Raw genomic sequence first — 20,694 nt, 5'->3', positions numbered from 1 at the left:
AGCCCAGAAGCCGGGGTGGGACTGAATTCTACAGACAATGACATTAGCTGGAGGGGCCGCTTGGCTCCCTGGGTTGTGCCCCCAGGTCTCCCCTCTCACCAGTCTTTCCTTCCTCCAAAGCAACACGCGGGCGCACACACACACACTCTCACACACTCACACACTCTCTCTAGCCCCCAGGTATCCAATATCTTTATCTCCCTTCTCATTCTTGCTAAGGGAGAAATTACAGAGCTTACTATGTAAGTCCTCCCAGGAGAATTTGCTGGATAATTGTGAGCTAAGCTGGAGTCCAAATGAATAAATCTCTAAGGGTGTGATTTTAGTCACATCTGTGGGCTGGAATCGGTACTGGCTGGAAAAGAAAGAAGTTAAAAAAAAAAAAAGGCACCCTCAGAATCCCCAACATCATTCGGAGCCCAAGATTAAGATTTGAGGTGCTGCTTCTAACCGCAGGTGTGACCCTCCGTAAGTCCCTTCCTCCTCTGGGCCAGTTGCAGAGGAGAACCGTGATGGATGAGCCGGGTCCTCTTTCACCCTGCCGTGCGGGCATGTGTGTGTGTGTGTGTGTGTGTGTGTGTGTGTGTGTGTGTGTGTAGGGGGTGAGTGGGGAAGACACATTCTATCCCTGACCCGGGTGCCTGTGTATCTGTTTTTCCTCAACCCCACCCCTTTCTTCTAGAGTCTACAATCGTGGCCAGGGGGCAGCATCCGAGGGGGGCTGGTGGCCCCACCCCGGGAAGCCGGGGTGCACCCACACACACCACCCTGGGAGCTGCCCCCGGCCCAGTGGGGGCCCTGGGAAAGGACCAGAAGCCCTGCTCTCACTCAGTGGAACACACTTACGCTAACGACCGCTCTCCTCCAGCCTCCATCCCTGCTCCCATCTCCTCTGACAAGCCTAACCTTCCGAAGCCCAATTACAGGCCGCATTCGTCTGCCCTTCCTTTCTCAGGGAAAAAATTACAAGTAAGAAGTCCAAACACGAAGCCCACCGCCAGGCCCCGCTTGTCAGAGGAGGTGACAGGCGGCGGGCACAGCCCGGCTCCCGAGGAGGGGGTGAGCCCAGGACCCAGCCGGCGGATCCCGGCCCTGGTTCCCCTCCGCGCCTCCCCAGTTAACAGGCAGCCTGTCGGCGGGGCGGGCGGAGGCCGGCAGGCAGGTACCCGGCCTGTCACAGCCGCCAGACAGGCCCTGGGCGCCGCCCCCGCCGTCTGCTGCTTCCCAGCCTGTCACACACCCCACGCGGAGAGAAGGGAGCAGTCCTCGCCGCCGAGGAGAGCGGGGACCGCCAGCCCTCTCCATCCCGCCCTGCAGGTGGCCCGGGGCCAGCGCAGGCCAGGAGTCCACCTTCCGCATCCCTGATCCCCACCGGCAGGGATGCCCAGAAGCGATTATTAGCGGAGGGAACTCCCAACTGGCCTAGGAGACGACCTGAGTGTTGGTAATATGGGACTCCTAAGACAGGGGGAGGGTAGAGCGCATGCTTCGCGTGCATGAGGTACTGGGATGCATGAGGTCATGGGTTCAATCCCCAGTACCTCCGTAAAAAAAAAATAATAATTATTATTACCAACCACACACACAAATTTTTTTTTAATTTTAAAACATAACAATTTTTTAAAGAATTAAAAATAAATAAATCTCTGCTGAATGAAGGAGGGACAGGAGTCAAGTTCTACCGTGGCTCTCCCAGCCTCTTCAGTTCTGGAAAAACGTAGTATTATATGTTCGTAACCCTCTTTGGGCATCAGTCCAACTACCAGCATCCCTAGGCTGCCCCATTTGGAAAGAAGGAGACAGAGAAGAAAGATGCTAAGAAAGGAGAAACCAAGAATGGAGAATGGTGAGAACACACTTGAGCACGTCTAGTCTCCTCCCCACCTGACAGCAGGAACACCGGCATTTAAGCCCCGTTAAGCATCATATGTTTCAGGCCTTGCAAAATGATACTAGCAGTGGGGAGGGAGGAAGAGAAGGAGAAAGAGAGAAATGATCTCTCCAAACTGGTCGCTAAGCTACAGAACTTACAAATATATAACCTTTCATGTGCATGCGGCAACCTCCCCCCTTGTAGAGGGGAGTACAAAGTGATGGAGACGGAGATAAAGAGACACTAAATGCCAGCTCCTATCCATGGCAAGGAAGACTGTACATCAAATTCATTAATTATGATCCAATTTGTGCTTGCGCAGTGAAGGATCATCATTTGCCATCAAAGAGATGCCCTTCCCTTATTAAAGCCATTGAGATGCTCAGGAAGTGCTCAAGGGTTTGAAATTCTGTATTTGAATTTCACACATGCTTTTTACTGCTGGGACCAGAACTCAATCAACACTTGATAGTGCTGACACCGACATTCAAGCCACAGGGGTCTTCACTCCTTCACGACAGACCTACAGAGAGGACCGGGTTAGGAAATTTGCTAACTTGTTCTTCTCTGGATCTGTGTGCGTGCGTGCGTGCGTGCGTGTGTGTGTGTGTGTGTGTGTGTGTAACACATAAGCCTGTACCTTTTTTTAAAAGAGTTGAGGTAGGAATAAAAGGACCCCAGCCAACTTAAAGAAAGGAACAATTAACCTCATCTCTCTCCGATATCCAGTGCCCAGCTGTCCGGGAGTGGAAACCGTGTCCTCACTTTCATCTCAAAGCCAAAGCAACATAAACATGTTGCTAAGAGACCAGACTTCTCTTTTAACTCTGGACCCCAGCCTGTGGTCCAAGCCCAGACACGGCGGGCTGGGTTAGGAGCCAGAGCTCAGAGGCTTTTACTCTTTTCTTTAGCAGCTCCTCAGCAGGGCCTTGGTTCTGAGTTGCCTTTTCCATCGCTGTCTCTTGCTTTTAGGATTCAGGCTGAATCAGAGAAAGTCACTGGATTTCTCTAAGAGCTGAATGAAAGCATACTGAATGGCACTGACGCCACAGGATGGAATGCAATGGACTGGAACAGATGGAATATAGTTTGGAAAAACCCTCCCGCCATCCAAAAAGATCTTTCCTTTCCTGAAGCTTCCCCACTGCAAGCAAAGAGGCTTCCGCAGTCTGGAGCCTGCGCCAGCCTAGTTTATTGCTGTAGCATATACAATGTAGCATACTATACTACAGCATATAGCATTGACTACAGCATAGTATCTATGGTCTCCTTGACTGTAGGCCGCGGAATATCTGTCTTGAAATGGAATAGTCACATGCAGCCAAAGACAGTGGTAATATCAAATCCCCTCACAACCTAAGGGGGTGCTGGTGTTGTGTTCATTTTACAGACAAGGAAATCTGACCCAGAGAGGTTAGTTAAAGAACTTGCTCAAGATCATATAGCTAGTAAAGGCAGAGAAGGAATTCAGACTTAGTCCTTTGTGAATAAATGAGGCACAGGCAGGCAGGAGGCTCCATCCCCTGGGTGGAAGAGTAGAAGTCTGGCATGTCTTCTCCATCCCAGAGGACCCGTGAGTGCCATGAATGCCACACCCCCTTTTTGAATGACTGACGGAGGAATTTCCTCTCTATAATTTCTCCTGCTTTGGTGTCAAGCGTCTGAGCAGTCCTTGTAGCTCCTTCACGATGGGGCAAGGGCAAGTTTAACTGCATTTAACAGAAGGGAAGGCTGAGGCGCAGAGAGATGGGAGACAGTGAGATCGCAGCTCCAGTTACCTGGCCCCTAGCCGGCCTCACTCCCACACCCCAGGGCACAACCCCGCTCCTCCCCTCCTCCCACCTCCGAGGTATGACTGACAGCCCTCAGCTTCAGGGATCAAGCCCTCCAGATAGAGTTCTTGACACCAGATGCCTTTGGAGCCGACAGGCGGCGGTGTGGGGAGGGCAACTGTTGGGGGCAGTGAAGGACAAAAGCCTTTCTAAAAATAGAGCAAGGAAAGACCAGAAGAGTAGGTGTAAAGTCACACGGAGAGTCAGGCAGTGGCCCTTCCAGCCCCAGCCCAACGGGAGAGTGGGGACTCCAGGCGCCACAACCAGGGGACCACTTGGGCAACAAGCACGCCTCCGCCCCGAGTGTAAATTACCAACACATCTTCCCAAACAACGTCCGGATTCCCACTTCCTGGCTTCACAACACTGTCCCAAAGACAATGTCTAAAAGGGGTTTTCTGGGCCTAGGCTGGTTTGGGTTTTTTTTTTTCCTCTTCCTTTGCCCAACTCCCACTGATGTTCCTTTCTGAAATTCTCTAAATAGGAAAAAGTGAGAAGAACCGTTTATGTCTCCTAATGGACATGGATTCTAAAAAGGGATGCTCTGCCTCCCCAGGGTGTCCCCCCAGTACACACATCCCCCCATTAAGACGGTCGCTCACCCCCCACCCCAAACATCTAATTCCACCCGCCTCATCCCAGGCCCTGGGTTCAGGCCTGTGAGAAAACCCAGAAATGGACTACAAAGCCACCGCCCTCAGGACACTGACGGTCTACAAGGAGTTTTTATGCCGCCACTACAAACAAATCATTCACAGCCTGTGCCTCAGTTTCCCTTCTGAGTCCTTTTGGCAAACCACACACTCTCTTTCATTAGGGCCCGATGCCTAGAGTTGACCCCTCTCGTGGGGGACAAAGATGACATCTGAGGAGCACCAACGCTGTGCCAGCCCCCGGGGCAGGCGGTCTGACAAATGCTCGTGATGTCTTCAGGAGAGGTCGTGTTATCTCCAAGAGGAAATCATGGCTCAGAGAAATCACACAAACTTCCCACAGTCCCCCAGCCACGGAGGGCAGAGAAGGGATTTAAATCAAACACCCAGGAATGTGATGGACTCACCCCTGAGGAGCAGAGGGGAGAGCTGAATCCCAATAATAATTGAACAAACTGTCAGGGATGATCTCCGCCGCGTTTACTGAACACATGCCAAGAAAACCCACCATGTTCAGACTGATATTGTAAACAGGGACAACCTCTTTGGAGAGCAATGTGGCCATATCGACCAAAATTTTGAATGCACCAATCCTGCGTGCCAGAAATATCATTTTTATGAATTTATCCAACTATACAAGGACGCTTGCCGAAGCACCGTTTGTAATAGAAACAAGCTGGAATGCACCTAAGTGTCCATCAATCAGTAATGTGTTAAATAAACTGGCTCGTCCGTAAAGTGAAATATTAACACTAGGCATGCATTAAAAAGAATGAGGGAGGACTGTGGGTGCTAACATGAATGTACGTTCACAAAACGTTCTCCAAAGCAAAAGCAAGTTGCAGTTGTATGCATACTATGATCCTGCTGACTTAAAAGCCTTTTATATATGATACACTCATACATACATCCATGCTCAAAGTGTCTGCAAGACACACACCGAGCTGCTAACAATAGCTACTGCTAAAGAAGGAGTGGGGCCAGGAAGGCTTCTACACTGTCTGGTTTGCTTCTACAGACCCTGTATTAAAAGTTTTCAGTAACAGGTATGCAGGTCACTGAGTTGCGCCTGTTGGAGAGCAAGCCTTCAGAGGAAGTACAGAGAACAGGAAACCCAACGCTTCCACATGGACCTGCCCCCAAGGAGCCCAGAGCCTCAGGATTTGAAGCCCTTGGTAGGAACCCATGGTAATTCACGAATGCCCAGGTTAACTCACACTGCACTCTTACTGGTCCTTTCTGCAAGAGCTGAGGCACCCGAGGAAAAGCAGGGGATGGTGGGCTTGGTATCAGAACACATGGATCCAAACCTGGCTTCAGGACGTTGGGGCAGGGAGGGGGGTGTCACAATCTCTCTTTGAGCCCAAACTTCCTCATCCATGAAACAAGGGCAGTGCTAGAACCCACCTCATAGCCTTGCTGGGACAGTTCACCAGAACAAGGAATGTCAAAGCACATTTTAAAGACCAGGTTGGAAACTGACAGAAGGAAATGAATTCACTGACTGGTATCACCCACGGAGGAGGCTGAGTCACGGGAGAAGATGGTCCCACTCCAACACTGACCCTGCCCTCTCCCCGTCTGCGTTGACATGAAAGCATGATGAAAACTACCACAAACTCACAGACTCTCCAAAGAACGTCCCCCACCTCTCCCATTCCAACCTCAAGCGCTGGCGGTCTGGGACTGTGAGGCCATGCAAAATGACCCCGGAGAAAAGTGCCCGCCAACGAGTCTTCCGGGTCAGCCTCTAAATCCCCAAGTAAAGATGAGTTCATTGGTTTGTTGATTAACATCACTGCTGCCAAGAGACCCTCGATGCTGAAACAGCAGTGAAACAACCCCGGAAGCTTCCAACCACGGGCCTCGCGTGGTTCCTACCTTAGCTCCTTTGCTCACACCCTCTCCCTTCCTTTCTTCCCCCTCATTCTCCAGCCACTGCGTCCCCATCCTATCCCTCCATCAACAGAAATTCACTCCCTTAAGAGCATCCCTGGGCTGGAGGAAGTAATCATTAACGTAGTGGGCTGATATATAACATTTAGTAATGATGAGAAGGAGAAGAATCCAGACTTGGGGAAAAGAAAACCTGAGTTTAAATTCTACCTCCATAACTTGTTAGCTGAGTAATCCTGCATCACAAACCTCAGCTCCCCAGTAGACCAGGGTTGGTTATAAGACAATTCACATAATTCAGAGATGAGCAGGTGAAGCGGCCGTACACACGTAGGTTACAAACGCAGGCGGGTATCACTAAACTGCCTTACAGTTCAGGTTTTCCCAGGTTAGTTAACGGGATCATCTCAACAAGTCTGGGGGTGACACGTGAAGAGAAATGAAATTCCAGGACACTAAGCCATTCCCCCCAAGTCATTCACCTGGGGAAGGGGGCGCCTGAGTGAGGTTCTCTGACCCTGAGTCCCGTGTTCTTCCCATGCTGGGGGTGGGGGTGGGCGGGTTGTGTTGGAGGGTGTCTGTCTGTGGGTCAGACTCACTGCCATTCCATCTAGCTTCTCTCAGGAAAAAGCAATAGAGTGTGAGCCCAAGAGCTACCTAAGGCTGGAAGGCAAGGCTGAGTCAGAGGGGAAATGTGCTAAGACAGAGACTAGCCACGAAGGGGGTGGTGTTCCAAGAGCCTGTTCAGGGAACAACGAAATGCCAGTCCCACCAAGAGGCCACTGAAACCAGGGATATACGGAGGTGACTGCAGACTCCCAAGGCATCTGGCAAGAAAGCATGAGACCATAAGAGGCTATTATACACATAATAAAGGTTCTTTCTGACATGCGGGCAAATATAAAAAAAAAATCAACTCCTTGGAAAATGTCCAAATGCTTCTGAGATTCTCAACCAGTTCTTCAATCGATAAACACCTGCTGAAGAGCTGCCATGCACAAGGCAGGCCCGGGGCTGGGCTTCAGGAGCTTGGGAAACGCACGCACAAGCGCTCACCACCTTCTGTGTGCTGACGCTTACTTAGCCTTGGAGGATGGTGTTTTCTCTGCAAGGAATTTGTACTCCTTCACACTGGGGAGAGAAGATGCAATTGCATCAAAATGTAATTAAACCCGAGGTCGGAGGCGCTGAGAGCCCAGGACGGTGCCTGCGGGATGGGCTTTAGGCATCCAGAGACAGAGAGGGAGAGTGTTCCACAGGCTCTCAGCGCTGTGGACACAGCCCTCCCTTCCTTCGCGTGGACTTTGAGCGCAAAAGAATTCTTTCTGTCTCGTAGTCAGGGCAGAGGGGAGTCAAAGCAGTTTCTCACAGTAGGGCAGTGCCTCCGTTTGGTGTGCCATTAATCTGAGTGTTTAATTACATAATAGAACGTAACAGAAAACACCAGATTGCATCCGAAGCCGTGAAGGTAAGTGAACACCCAAAAGCACATGCATACACGCGTACACACAGGTATGTACTGGGCCACATCAGAAAATATGCTTCTTGCTAAGGGTTGCTGTGGTCCAAAAAGCTTGAAAAACACTGAACTAGGATTAAGGGAGAGATGGCCCTGGAGGACAGGTACTTTATTTAGAAGGAAAGTGGGGAGCAAACAGAGACCCTTGACCTCCCAGCCCCTCTGATAGAGTCAGACCTGCCTCCCTGACTGTAGAGCAACCCCCCAGGATCCCCCCGACTCCCCACCCCAACCTGAACTCTTCCCCCTCACCAAGTCCATGACCCTGACCAGTGGTCCCTGGTTCTCTGACCGAGGACTCCGCACCAAGCAGGCCTCGTTCAATATTTCAGTTCTTTCAATATTTCATGGGCCAGGTTACATAGAAAGTACTCCAGCTCTGGAGTAGCTGTGTGACTTTGGGCAAATCATTTAGCCTCTCTGAGCCTTCACTCCTTCATCTGATGGTAATAAATGGGAACGGAATGCTTGTGTCTCTTGTCTCCTTTATAACATTACAGGGAGAACCTGTATCTTCTACGGATTTTGTAAAAGCCAGTCCACCCCCACCCTCGTGCCCATGATGCTGTAAACAGTACCAGTCACATGGTAGAAACTTACTATTATCTGACTTGGAAACTGCGCTGGGCAGAAAGCAGACACTAACACCACCATTGATGGTGGTGTTACCAGCACGCCGGCAGCCACAGCCCACGCCCCCACACAGAGGCCAGCGAGCCAGCTTCCCGGGCATCAAGCTGTAGGCCCCACAGCCTCCCGCTCTCTCCCAAATCAGAAAGGCCTGCGTTTCATTTAAGACTCTGCTCCTAGCCATCTTGAAATTCTTCATAATTGTGGACCAAGGCGCCTCCATTTTCATTTGGCCCTGGGCCCTGCAAATTATGCAGCCAGTCTTTACCACATCTAGAAGGGCCTCCCCGACAGAGACATTTTCGGAATGTGTGGCCTTCTTTCCAGTTCTCTCTTCCAGGAGTTATCACAAGCGGTGATGGCCTGGAAGACATGTATGGAAAGATCTCTCACCTGGCCGAGGGGTCTGAGGCCAGACTCCGTGTCAGGAGGCCAAGCTCCCTGACCAGGGAGTTGGAGACACTGCTTGGAGTTAACAGGGCTTTGGTGTCACTGCAGACACTCCCTGCGGGCAGCCAGCACGAGCCCTGTCTAGTCCCAGTCAGGCCAACCTGGGAGGTGAACACTCACTTAACCAACCCGCCCACCAAACAAATCTAAGAGGAAGGCCTAGATATATACCTGAGCAGCATTATCCTTAGAAAACCCAAGACATGTGGCCACCGTAATTACAGCACTGCCTATAGTCCCACAGAGTACTTCCTCATGCCCATCTCCTCCACCAGTGAACTCTAACATGACCTTGGTCTTTGGATGCCCAGCACTCACCACAGGACCCAGCATGGCTGAGTGACAGATGGACTGACTGATTTACAGTCTGCCACCTCACTAGTGGGTGCACAGTTGAGAGGTACCAATCATTGTTGAATGAATTTTAAAAAGAAAGAGGAGGAAGAAGAGGAGAAAATGATAGCAGAAAAAGAGGAAGGAGATCCCACCATCTCCTTCTGTCTCCCTGGACTTCATCCCAGGAGAATGTGGTCCTTCAGACTTCCACATACACTACAAACATCCGTCCTCCATACTTCAGAGGATTATGGGGAGAAACATGCAAGAAAAACAAGGGCAATAAAGTAGTGTGCCATTTAAGGGCTGAATACACACTCTTGGTGGTACAGCTATGGAAAACAGGATGGAGACTGCTCAAAAAAATTGAAAATAGAGCTACCATATGATCCAGCCTACTCTACTTCTGGAGATTTATCCAAAGAATCTGAAAACATTAATTTAATAAGATATATGCACCCCTATATTCAGTGCAGCATTACTTACAATGGCTGAGATATGGAAACAATCCAGGTGTCCACTGTCCATGACTGGATAAAGAAGATGTGGGACATATATACAATGGAACACTACTCAGCCATAAAAAAGGTGAAAGCTTGCCCTTTGCGAAAATATGGATGGATTTGAGTGAAATAAGTCAAACAGAGAAAGACAAATGCCAAATTATTTCACTCATATGTGGAATCTAAAAAAAATAATAATAAAGGAACAAAAAACAAACACAAACACACAGACACAGAGAACAGAATAGTGGTGACCAGAAGGAAAGGGGGCGGAGGAGTGCAAAATGGGCAAAGGAGGTCAACTGTGTGGTGACAGATGGAACTGAACTTCCAGTGGTGAGTACGGTGTAGTGTATACGGAAGTCAAAACAGAATGTTGTACACGTGAAACTTACATAATGTTACAAACCAGCGTGACCTCAATTTCTTTAAAAAAAAAACTGTATGCAAATGAAGACAATGTCATTAGCACATGAGGGCTGCTTTATCTGGGCCATGGTTCACATCACCTTAATAACCAGAACTGAAAGTGTGACGGGGGTAGGAAGACAGGGCAAACCCCCAGAGGGCCATTGGACCTCTCCTGGCTTCAGGACCCCAGGAATCCCAGTGACCTTTCTGACCCCAACACTTCCCCACCCACCACCTCTGGTCCCCTCATTACGAGTCTGAAAAGTCCTGAAAAACCTTCTACTGAGGTTCCTTTTTATTACGCACACACACACAGAAAGAACCACTCCTGGATTTTGTCTGTTGTACTTTTGTTCTTGGATCTGTTTGTACTTATTCAGAAATTACATAATTAAAAAAAATAATATGAAGTAAATGTGCACATGAGCCCGTCAAGCTGCCTGGGCCAACATTCACTTGGGAACTACAGTGACAGCTCCTTGTTTTTAAGCACAAAGTATGTCACACCTGGAAGTAATTAGCATAATTTTTACTAATTTATAGCTAATTACACAATTACTTTTCTATGAAAGGTTCTGGAAAGACACTCGAAGCAAGTTGCACCAAATCCAGCGGCGAGAAATTGCTTGAAAACATTTTGCTAGCTTCAGACATTTAGAAGGAGGGACGGGGGTGGGGGTACACCCAGTAAAGTAATTCTTTCCTATTTCGGAGTGTTCAAATATGACAGAGATGTAATTTCTCCGGTAATTTGCAAAGCAGAATGTCTAAATGTCTCTGCTAATCCAGCCCAACCAGAGGCAGCTCTGAAAAAGAGCTCCAGCCCCAGCAGAGGGTGTTGAGAACACCCAGGACGGAATCTGGGAGGCACTGCTTTGCAACAACAATTAGTTTTGTGATGGAGCCAAAATCTGACGGCTCTTCCTCCAGGAGAAAACCACCTTTGTGACAGAATGTGACCCCTCGCCAGTGCCCTGCTCCTGAGAAACTGTGACTTCCGGAGGCTGGTGATGGATTCAAGCCTTGGGAGCACTTGTTCTCAAAGTCAACTTCCAGGATGCCAGGGCCTGAGTATGTCACGTTGTCTAAACAGTGCCAAGAGAAACAAAAACACTCTTGAATTCAATTCATTCAACTGACACATTTTAAGTTCCTACTCGTTACCCTGTATTCAATGGGAAGATTTATAAAAGGAACAGTTCCTGCTTTCCCTAGTCAGGCGAAGAAAAGAAACAACAGGGCAATCAACCAACAAGTGTGCCTGGAACGCTGCTTTAGGCAGAGGGGGGAGCAGAAAGGAACGGGCTGCAGCACCTGCCCTCAGGAGACTGATGGTCCTGAGACCAGAGCCACTCGTGGGAAGCACGTGACCTAGCCTGCATCCATCCCGGGCCAGTCAGCGTCAGGCTGGGTGGCCTGGGCAGCCAGTACTGCTAAAATGGGAAGCTGAGGGAGGCCACAGGAAGATGACGGAGTCCCAGCCCTACAAGACCAGCCGGGGCGGGGGAGGTGAGAGTGTTCTGTCATGTCAGGGCCACACAGAAGGACGCCAGGGAGGCAGCAGGGGGAGGATGGGTAAAGCGCCCCAAATGCCCCAGCAGGAAAGGAGGTGCAGGAGCCAGGAGCATCCTTAAAATCTAGAGACTGCACACCAGACTCCTGGGAAGGACCCTGGGGCACTGAGTTCTGGCCTTTGTCCACCCCAGGGCTGCATATTTGGTGACTGTCCATAGAAGGGAAGCCTTACCAAGCCATGGGGACATGTTGGAGAAGCTGACGGGAGTCAGCGGAAGGGACTGGCAGGGCAGAAAGGCACACGCATTCTCAGCAGGGGTTTTTTAGGGGCAAAATATCTGAGATATTGCAGTGATAAACAGATACACCATATGTCTGCGGGATTAAAAGCTCATGTTGGGGGTGATCAGGAAATGCTGTCTAAAAAGTCTAGGGGGAGGTGGGGGCAGGGAGAGGTCAAACTCAAGAAACCTGGGGTCAAGGTCCCTAGAAGGCGGAATCTCTCCTTCCGAATGGTCCTGCTGTCACCTCCCCATCTCCTTAGGGTTAACCACTCCTTCCCCCGCAGGGACACAAGCACCTAAACCTGCCTGTGCCAGGGCGCGTGTCCCTGGAAGAGGACTCACTGGTTTTCAGGTCTTCCTCGCCCCCTAGTTTGTGAGTTTCCCGAGGACAGACGTGGAATCCCGTCCTTTGCACGCCTGCACCCATCACAGCGCAGGAGGCGCTGGACACACAGGAGCAAAGCCGAGTTGAATTGTTCTGTGACCTGACGTCTCACTTTAGGGACCCCTATGTAGGTGGGAGTGAGGCCCTCGTCTGGCGTCCAGTTTCCACCAGGCTCACCTCAAGGCGGTTGAGAGATTTTGGCAAAGAAACGTCGTCTGCCTCCCACAGGAGAGGGATGTTAATGGCTTACACTTGGCATATTTTCTTCCCTTTTCCAAATTGCTTTCACAGCGGCCGTCATCTGACCCTGGCAGAAGCCCTGGGAGGCAGGTGGAGGATGTCATTAACGGCCACACTGTGCGGGTCCCTCATTCGCTCAACAGGTGTGCTGGAGGGACTCAGGTGTTCCAGCAGTGGAACACAGGGGCCGACAGGATGGCAAGGGCCTCGCCCTCGCCTGGCTTACACGCTCCAGAGAGGACACAGATAACAAGATAGTTACTGATCTGATCAATGCTAAGAAGGAAAGCGAAACACAGAGGAAAGACAGAGAGGCACTCTGGCCAGTGTGCTCCTGGAAATCTCCCCAAGGAAGGGACCGGCATGATGTGATGTTCCCGATGAGTGTGAGCTGGTGGAAAGAGCTACAGAAAGAAACGGAGACCCAAGAAGGATTCTCCACGCATAGCAGAGGTTGGCAGGTCTGCAGACTACACCTGCCCAGACCTCCTTTTTCATAAACTGATCCCACCCTCTGACCCTCCCATTTTGTAAATAGAGACCTGGATCACAGAGAAAGCAAGTGCATGTGTGCGCACACACACACATGCACACACACACAATTCCAAGGAATCACCAGACAGGCAGGCAGGGGGGCAGATGGCAGCGCCAAAGCAACTTAAGGACAACAGAGGGAGGGGCGGCCCCACCCAGGTTCTGCTCCCCGGCTGGCCGGCTGGCTCCCCTCGGAGGAGCACACGCCCCCTTCCCCGGATGGCAGCCAAGTCCCTGCCCTGAACCGTGTTTATGATTCAACAGGGCAGGATGAGGCTGTGCTGAGACTTCAAAGCTGGCGGTTTCATTAGACGCGATCAAGGAAGATCTGGACAACTGGTGGGACGTGTGTGAATGTGCACAGGCCGGTAGCTCTCACTAGCGCCCAAGTCAGGACACCGCTTTCCTTTTTTCCTTTCCACAGAAACTCAGAGAGTCATTCTTTTCCCTAAACATCGACAGCCCTGGTGACTCAGTGGTCACGTTCTCTCCTCCACTCAACAGATGCCTCCTTCCTGCCCTAGGTCCCTCTGCCTTGGAAATTCTCCTTGACCCTGAAAATAGAACACTTCCTCTACGGTCCAGGGCCACTTAATAACCTCATACTTCCAGAACACAGTGGGGCATTGCCCTACACTGTGACCTTGAGGGCAGCTACTAGCAAATTCAAAAGAGGGTCAAGGCAAGTCTCTGCACCACCTGCCTGTGCAGTGAGTGAGGGGCAGGGCTTACTGGATGCCTTGGAGCATTCTGGGTCTGTGTATACAATTTCCCCACTCCCCACCACAAATCTGTAGACAAGGAGCCCCCAATTTTGCGTGTAAGAAGACCGAGACCGGCAGTTTCTGTATCTGGGAAGGTCATGCGGCCACTAAGTAGCAGGACTAAGATTCAAACCCTAGTCCGTCTGACTTGAAATCTGGCATCTTTGCAGGACAGGGTGATGCTCTTTCTGGCTTTTCTCAGCTTCCACACCTCAAGGCACCAGCTGTGGAAAGGAAGACTTCCAACAGGAATGAATCTTGCCCCCTCCCCAGCTGACGCACAAGGGCAAGGTGAAGGTCTCTGAGAGCTGCAGCCGGGCTACAGGGCCTGGAGGCAGGCAGGAGCATCTCGCCCGGCCCAGCAAAGGCTATTTATGGCCAGGGCTTCTGTTGGGGGCAGCTGGTGACCAGGGCTGGGGCCGGAAGCTGCATCCACCTCACTGATGGCGGGGATTCATGAAGGAGAGACCTCCCTTCCTGATTCCAGACAGGGGACCCTGAGATGGGGGCATTGCATCTGGTAGGATGATGACTCATTGCAAAAGAAAAAAAACCCACCTGGTTTGACGTCCCATCCTGACTGAGCTGAGAAAGGCTCCATTATGACAGTGAAGGAGACTTTCCCCTCTGTGTGATCTTAGCTTCACCAGGGTGAGTGTCCCATGTACAAGAAAGTTGAAGTCTGGGTCCACCTAATTTTGCATTCGACACTGCTCATCACAGAGTAAAAGGTACCATGACTTGAAATCCTGAAACCAGAGTCCCAGGCCTGGCCTTGCTCTGACTGTGATAAGCTGACTGTGACATTCTGGGCAACTCACGTCTGCTCTCTGGGCCTCCATTCCTCCATCTGACAAATGAGAGCGTAGGGGTAATGATGGTCTGGGGCCTCCGGGACTGGAATCTGTCCTTACAGGCTGCCCTGGGACAGTGTCCCCCACCCCATACAAACACTTCATCTGTTATCAGCGGGGAGGGAGGCACTACGGGGAAGCCAGACACAAAGGCACAGTGAGATGGACAGAGACAGAGCGAAGCAGGGAAGCTACCTGGCCAGAGAAAGGAAGAACAGCCTGGGAGTACGGAGAGAGAATTAGAGCCCCTGATGTAAGCAGACTCTTGCCAGTATTGCTGGAAACAAACAGTGACAGATTGCTAACATGTTACAGTGAAAATTACCAACACGATGAGACTTTTGCACCATAACCAGCACCTCTTGTTACCCCATTAACAAAACTGACGAGGCCAAACTGCTAACAGGAGAGAGCGTTCACGCTGCATTATACCACTCCTTCCCTGCGTGGAGCGGGCGACCGACTAGAAAGTGCATCGATATCTCCCGAGAGCCAGTTTACCCCGGACAGACTTGGGGGAGGCCCTGGAATGCACACTTCTCAGTCACACCTAGGAACACCCACTTACGCCTCCAGCGCCTCCGTCACCACTGCCCCAGACGTCTGTCCCCGTTGCTGAGCTGGGCTGGGAAGGGCTATTCGCCATCACGTGGAACAGGAACCAGTGACCTTTACAAAGTACATCAGGCGCATGGGACAGGCAGCGGGGGAGGGAGGGACCAGCGGCCGGTGGTGCGAATGGGCTCATAGAGACCCCAGCTCACGTGCACCTGTTCCTAGAACAAACCAGCGCGTCAGACTCGCCACGATGTATACCGTGCTCACCCCGATCTGGCCACCACTTACTACACAGCCAGGCCAGAGAGAGCCCTGAATCCTAATTCCGTCATCCCAGAGTTCAAACTGTCAGCTGAGCCCTGGGAGGTGTAAGGAACAGGACACATCTGGTTCGTGGAAGCCTCTACCTAGACATTTGAAGAGGATCCTTCCTCTTTGGGCCGGGGAAGGATTTCCTGTTCAAACCCAACCGTCATCAGAGAGAGCTGGATTAAGAATTCGCTTTACGCTCACTCCTCTTCCAAAAAAAAAAGAAAAGAAAAACACCCGCCAGTTACCCCAACCTCTTCACATCTGCGTTTTTTTCCACTGGGATAATCACCAGCTACCCTAAGCTCCCTGCCATCATCCCAGAGAGTGGGGCCCGTCTGTGGCCGCCCCCCTGCTCCAAGAAGTCCCTCAGAAAAAGTAATTGGCCCAAGATTATTCTGCGTAATTGAATGGCAAGGGTTTTGTATACCAAACAGGGACTTGTCTTTGTCAAAAAGTCTTTACAAAGTACCCAAGTGCAGGGTGTCAGACAGGACAAGTTTTTTAATCATGTTAAAATGATTTATTTAAACGTCAAACCATGTCACCCCACTTCCTTTCATTTTTCAAACTGTTTGTGTTTTTTCTGGATGATAAATTTATCTTCAGACAGCCTCAATATGACTAATTAACTTTGAAATATAAGAACCAGATGTGTGAGTTGGAGAGCTTTCTGAACTAATGCCAGACGAGCTGGTGGGTTTTTTTTTTCTTTCTTTCTTCTTTCCCTGCCTTTCCCCGCCTGCCTGTCTCCCCCCCCCCCCCCCCCCGCACCCAGCGTTCTCTCTCCCTGCTGGCTGCCCCGAAATCACCAAGCAGAGACAAGTCGACTACATGGGATTGTGAGACTCCAATAAGCAACAAGCATCCACTGCTTTTTCTCTGGACTCCACTCCCCAGCCTCTCAGGACCCCACGCTCTCCCTTTGACAGTGGCCCCAGGACGCCTCCCTGGGACTGGCAGAGCTGTCTGGGAGGAGGGGTTGGGAAGACACTCCCACCCTTGCCCATCCCCACTCTAATGATCTATCTAACAGAGAGCACGGAGCTGCCAAAACACATTTGCCACATGAAAGTAAGTCACCCTGCACCACGACACAAAGTGATTTCTTTTAAAGAGGCTTCCCCTGTGAAGTCCTCCTTAGATCTGCCTCCTCCCTGTTCCCTTTTGATGAGGGGCAAGCGCACAGCGCAGGAGAAATGAGGGCTAGGTGGGGGAAGGCTCGGTGATTAAGTCTTTCAACTCTCTAAGCTGAAGCGCTTCTCAGTAATGGTCCATTTGGGGATTGGAAGCCACAGATGTGTGTGTGTGTGTGTGTGTGTGCGCGCGCCACTCTCAGGGACAGGCTGGCAGCTCAGAATAATCAGGTGATAGCAAACATAACATTCCTTCTTGCAGGAGCCATGTCGCTGAGTCAAAGGGCCCAGAGGGAAAGGCAAGGGCTGTGTGCCTCAGTTTCCCCACGAGCCTGTCCCACCCCATCTCTCCCCGCCACAGTCGGCTGAGGTGATGCGAGATCACAGATGCGAACGCGCTTGGAGTGCTCTCAAAGACGCGCGGTGCCTCCTAAGGGATTATGAGGCTAGCTACCCCTGTTATTATATCATCTTGGCCATTATCATGATCACGCCTCTTAACGCCTGAGATTTTTCACCTGGGATAATCTCACTCACTTGCAGGCCAGCGGAGCTCTGCAGCCTGCCGGGCGCCAACCTGCGAAGATAAACGGGGGACTTGATTCTTCTTCTCAGCCAAAAACATCAACAGAACTACATCCTGGGCCCAGGGAGAGGAAACCACCCCCCTCACACTCACACACACACACACACTCGCTGCCTCAGACTGCACACTGCTGGCAGAGACAGACTTGGCCGCCGAGGAACACCGGCACCCGTGCTGTCAAGGGGACAGAGGGCCGAGTGAAGTCCCCTCCCCTTCACTAGAGAGCAAGGCAGGTGAGAGGCCTGGGGAGGGTCCTCGGGGCTCCCTGCTGCCCCTCTGATCTCTCTTTAAAAAGCCTTGCTCCCTGCTCTGGAGACAGGACAAGGATGCACCTAGCAGGTCGGACCCTGGAAAATATCACGAACTGGGGCAGATCCCCTCGGGTCCTCATACTTCCTCTCTCCCCATCCGGGTCCCCGCAAAATCCGTCCTTGCTTTCAGCCGTGTGTCACCGAGTCTCCAGTAGGGAGGAGTCTCCCCACTCCAAGAGGTGTTTGCATGGGAGCAGGAGTTTCTGGGGAACTCGTGAAGGAAAAGGGCCTTCAGTCATTCAACAGGTAAGGAGATGAGGAAGGGGGTGGGGTGGGAGAGGGCGAGCCTCCACCTCTGCAATCGGGTCGTGCCTCGGCCAGATGCTGAGACAGCACATCTTAGAGGCAGACAGAGGGACCAGAAAGGATGGGAAGGCAGCACTGAGAAGGTCAGCCTGGCCGCTCCCCAACCCCCGTGCTGGGGCCAAGTGAGGGGACTGGATCTCAGCCCCGCCCTACGGGAGCCCGAGGCCACCCCCTCTCTAAGACCCACCACCCAGAGCTCCTGGGGAAGTGGGAGAGATGGGTTGCAGGAACACTCAGCACTCCGGCTTTCCCGGGTGTCTTCCAACTTCCCAGGACAGACAGACAGACAGACAGACAGATGGGCAAATGGTGCAACGATCTAGTGAGAACTTCCCCCACCAGAATCTTCTCTCCACTGCAGCAGCAGGAGCGCCTCTTCCCCACCACCCACCCCACCCCCGGGCCCCCGCGAGAGGGCACCTCCTGGAGCAGAGCCCTGAGTGTCCCCTTCCCGCAGGGCTCCCACAGTCTGCCTTGGAGAAAACCGCGTCTAGACCCTGGCTGAGTTCTTTCAACAGCACTCCCGCCCACTCCCCCAGGGCGAAAAATCCAGATAACTTTCTGACTATTAATAACAGTTCTTGCTCTGTCAAACTAAGATAATGATGGAGCTTACCAAAGCACAGGGTCCTTGATTAAGTGACTGGGACCAGAGAAGTCTGGGAAGCCGGCAGATTGAGAAAGTGGGGCCCTGGGTTTCCTGGGCCTGAGAGGGGGTTGCCCCCTCCTGTAGCCCCCCACCTGAGTGCAATCCCCTCCCTCCTGCTGCTCTTTCTCCCCATTGGAACCAGAATCTGCACTGATGAGCCCGGAGGCGGCCCTGAGTTCTGGCCAGGGGAGCCCACCCTGGAACACCCATCCATCACCAAGGAGCCACCCAGTGTTCTTGGAAACCAAGAGACCTGGATTTGTTCTCCTTCCTGCTGCAAGCAGGCCCAGCCTTCTCCCACCAAGTGAACATAACACAGCAGGAAACTTGACACTGTAACGGGCAGGAGGCATCGTTCCGGAGCTGTCAGCCCTGAAGTCTCAAGGACCTGGGATCCGACGGCCCGTCCGCGGTGCGGCCCGAGATATTTAATAAAGTCAAGCCCTCTGGATGGAGAGGCTGCAATGCCCCCATCCCTTCCTGCAGCTCACGCTGGAGTTCTTTAAAGCCTGCCTCGCGTCTGTCTCTCTCTCCAGAAAGCCTTTCATGCCGCCTCGCCAGACTGACATTTTGACAAGTTGCCACGAGTGACATCTGATTTGTACAAATTTCAAGACTAATAAATCTACCTGTCAAAGCGGAAACTTTAAAAGGAGCTAAGCCCAGCGGGTATAGTTTAACAGAACTCAAGTTGATGAAACTGTAGGATGGAGAAATTATATCTGTCACAATCCACCCACATTAGTTCTGCAGAAATGTTGGCAACCGAAACAAACGTCTTTCACGGGCGTTACCGAAAAAAAAAATTAAAAATTAAAAAAAAAATTTTTAATCGAAAAAGGAGATTGTTAATACCCCGAGTAACAAGTCACAGTTCTATTTGTAAACGAACGAATTTGACGTATTTAATTTTTAATTTAGTTGCAGATGTGAGAAGTGTCTCTCCTCCTACCTTTTAAGCTGTCTCCCTGGAACCTAGACTTTCCATTCAAGCTGGGGCCCATCCATCACACAGCGGCTCCCGGGCCGGCCTGCAGCGGGGCGTGGGGACTGAGCGCCGCTGCAGGGCTGAGGCTGACACACTGCCCGCAGCCCTGCCTTCCCACCGGGCCTCCGGCTCCTCCATCCATCCCCAGGCGGGCGCTGAATCACTTCCTCCACTGCCCTCCGGCCTTGACCGGGATCCTGAGCCCTGGCTCCTACTCTGGGCTTGGCTGTGGGATTTTTGTTTCCAAGAATGCAAATGTTGTGGGGTAGAGGGTGAGGGAAGTAAGGCAAGAAAAACGTATACAACTGGCTAACTTTTTATTTTTATCTTATCTTCCCTTCCTGTCTCTGACAAGTCCACTTTTGCTCTGAATCATCACGTCAGACATGGATAAGCCAGAATTCTCTGATGAGAGGAAGAAACCAGGGGGAGGGAGGAGAGTTTCTCAGGGTCCCACACACCTAGGAAATCCAAGGAAAGGCATGTGAAACAGAACCCCTGGCTGTGTTCTCCGCGCTCCCCCATCCCTCCACCACCCCCGGGTCACAGAGGAGGGTGAACTCCTCCCAGCTCCTCGAGGTGGCCTCGGCTTGCCCTAGGGGTGAGCTGTTTTCTGTCCAATGGCAGCCTCCACGAGCCAGAACCTCTCCATAATCGTTGCTGTTACTACTGGCTTTCCTCCTGAGAGTTCCAAATGGGATCTCATTTGCCCTCTCGCTCAAACCGGTTAGGAGGCAAGCAGGCAGGACAGAGAGGATCTTTGTTCTCACTACAACTAGAGGCAGCGGGGCTGAGGTCACCCAGTCCTCCAGGGTGGGCCAGGCTCCAGCTCCCAGATCATGTGGTCCATCCTTGCCCTCCCCACAGGGGCTGCTTCCGCCCTCCAATTCCCGAGCTTCTGCTTCAAACTCACTTGGGCAGGACAACACCTAGAAGCAGGCATCTTCTCTTCTATGTCTCAGCCCACTCCAGGAGCTGGCTTTGGGAGAGTCGTGATGAGAAGGATGCTGACGCTACCACGGATGGCACTGAGTCCGGGGCAGGACTCCGGGGGTGGGGGTGGGGTCATGTGACAATCAGGGAGGATCCCAGACCTCCCCCGACCCCGCCACCACCCCCCCCCCGAGCAGCTCTTTCGGGGCAGGCAACACAGTGCCGATCTGTCTGCTGGG

The 20,694-nt window shown here is 51.8% G+C and overlaps 2 long non-coding RNA genes across 2 annotated transcripts in view; one reads left to right on the top strand and one right to left on the bottom strand.

The window, feature by feature from the left end:
* The window catches only part of LOC140689441 (uncharacterized), a 55,574-nt gene extending 35,748 nt beyond the window's left edge, over nt 1–19,826 (bottom strand). Inside the window, exon 1 of the long non-coding RNA XR_012064379.1 lies at nt 19,487–19,826. This is a non-coding gene — a long non-coding RNA (uncharacterized lncRNA). The remainder of the gene's footprint in view (nt 1–19,486) is intronic.
* LOC140689440 (uncharacterized) lies at nt 17,228–19,323 on the top strand. The gene is made up of 3 exons (XR_012064378.1): nt 17,228–17,501; nt 17,710–17,825; nt 18,677–19,323. It is a non-coding gene; the product is annotated as an uncharacterized lncRNA (long non-coding RNA).
* Nucleotides 19,827–20,694: the final 868 nt, after the last annotated feature.

The sequence above is a fragment of the Vicugna pacos genome, chromosome 26 (genome assembly GCF_048564905.1).
Source record: "Vicugna pacos chromosome 26, VicPac4, whole genome shotgun sequence".
NCBI classification, from domain to species: Eukaryota; Metazoa; Chordata; class Mammalia; order Artiodactyla; family Camelidae; genus Vicugna; species Vicugna pacos.
The sequence above is the reverse complement of the archived record's forward strand: the minus strand, read 5'-3'. Positions and strand labels throughout refer to the sequence as shown.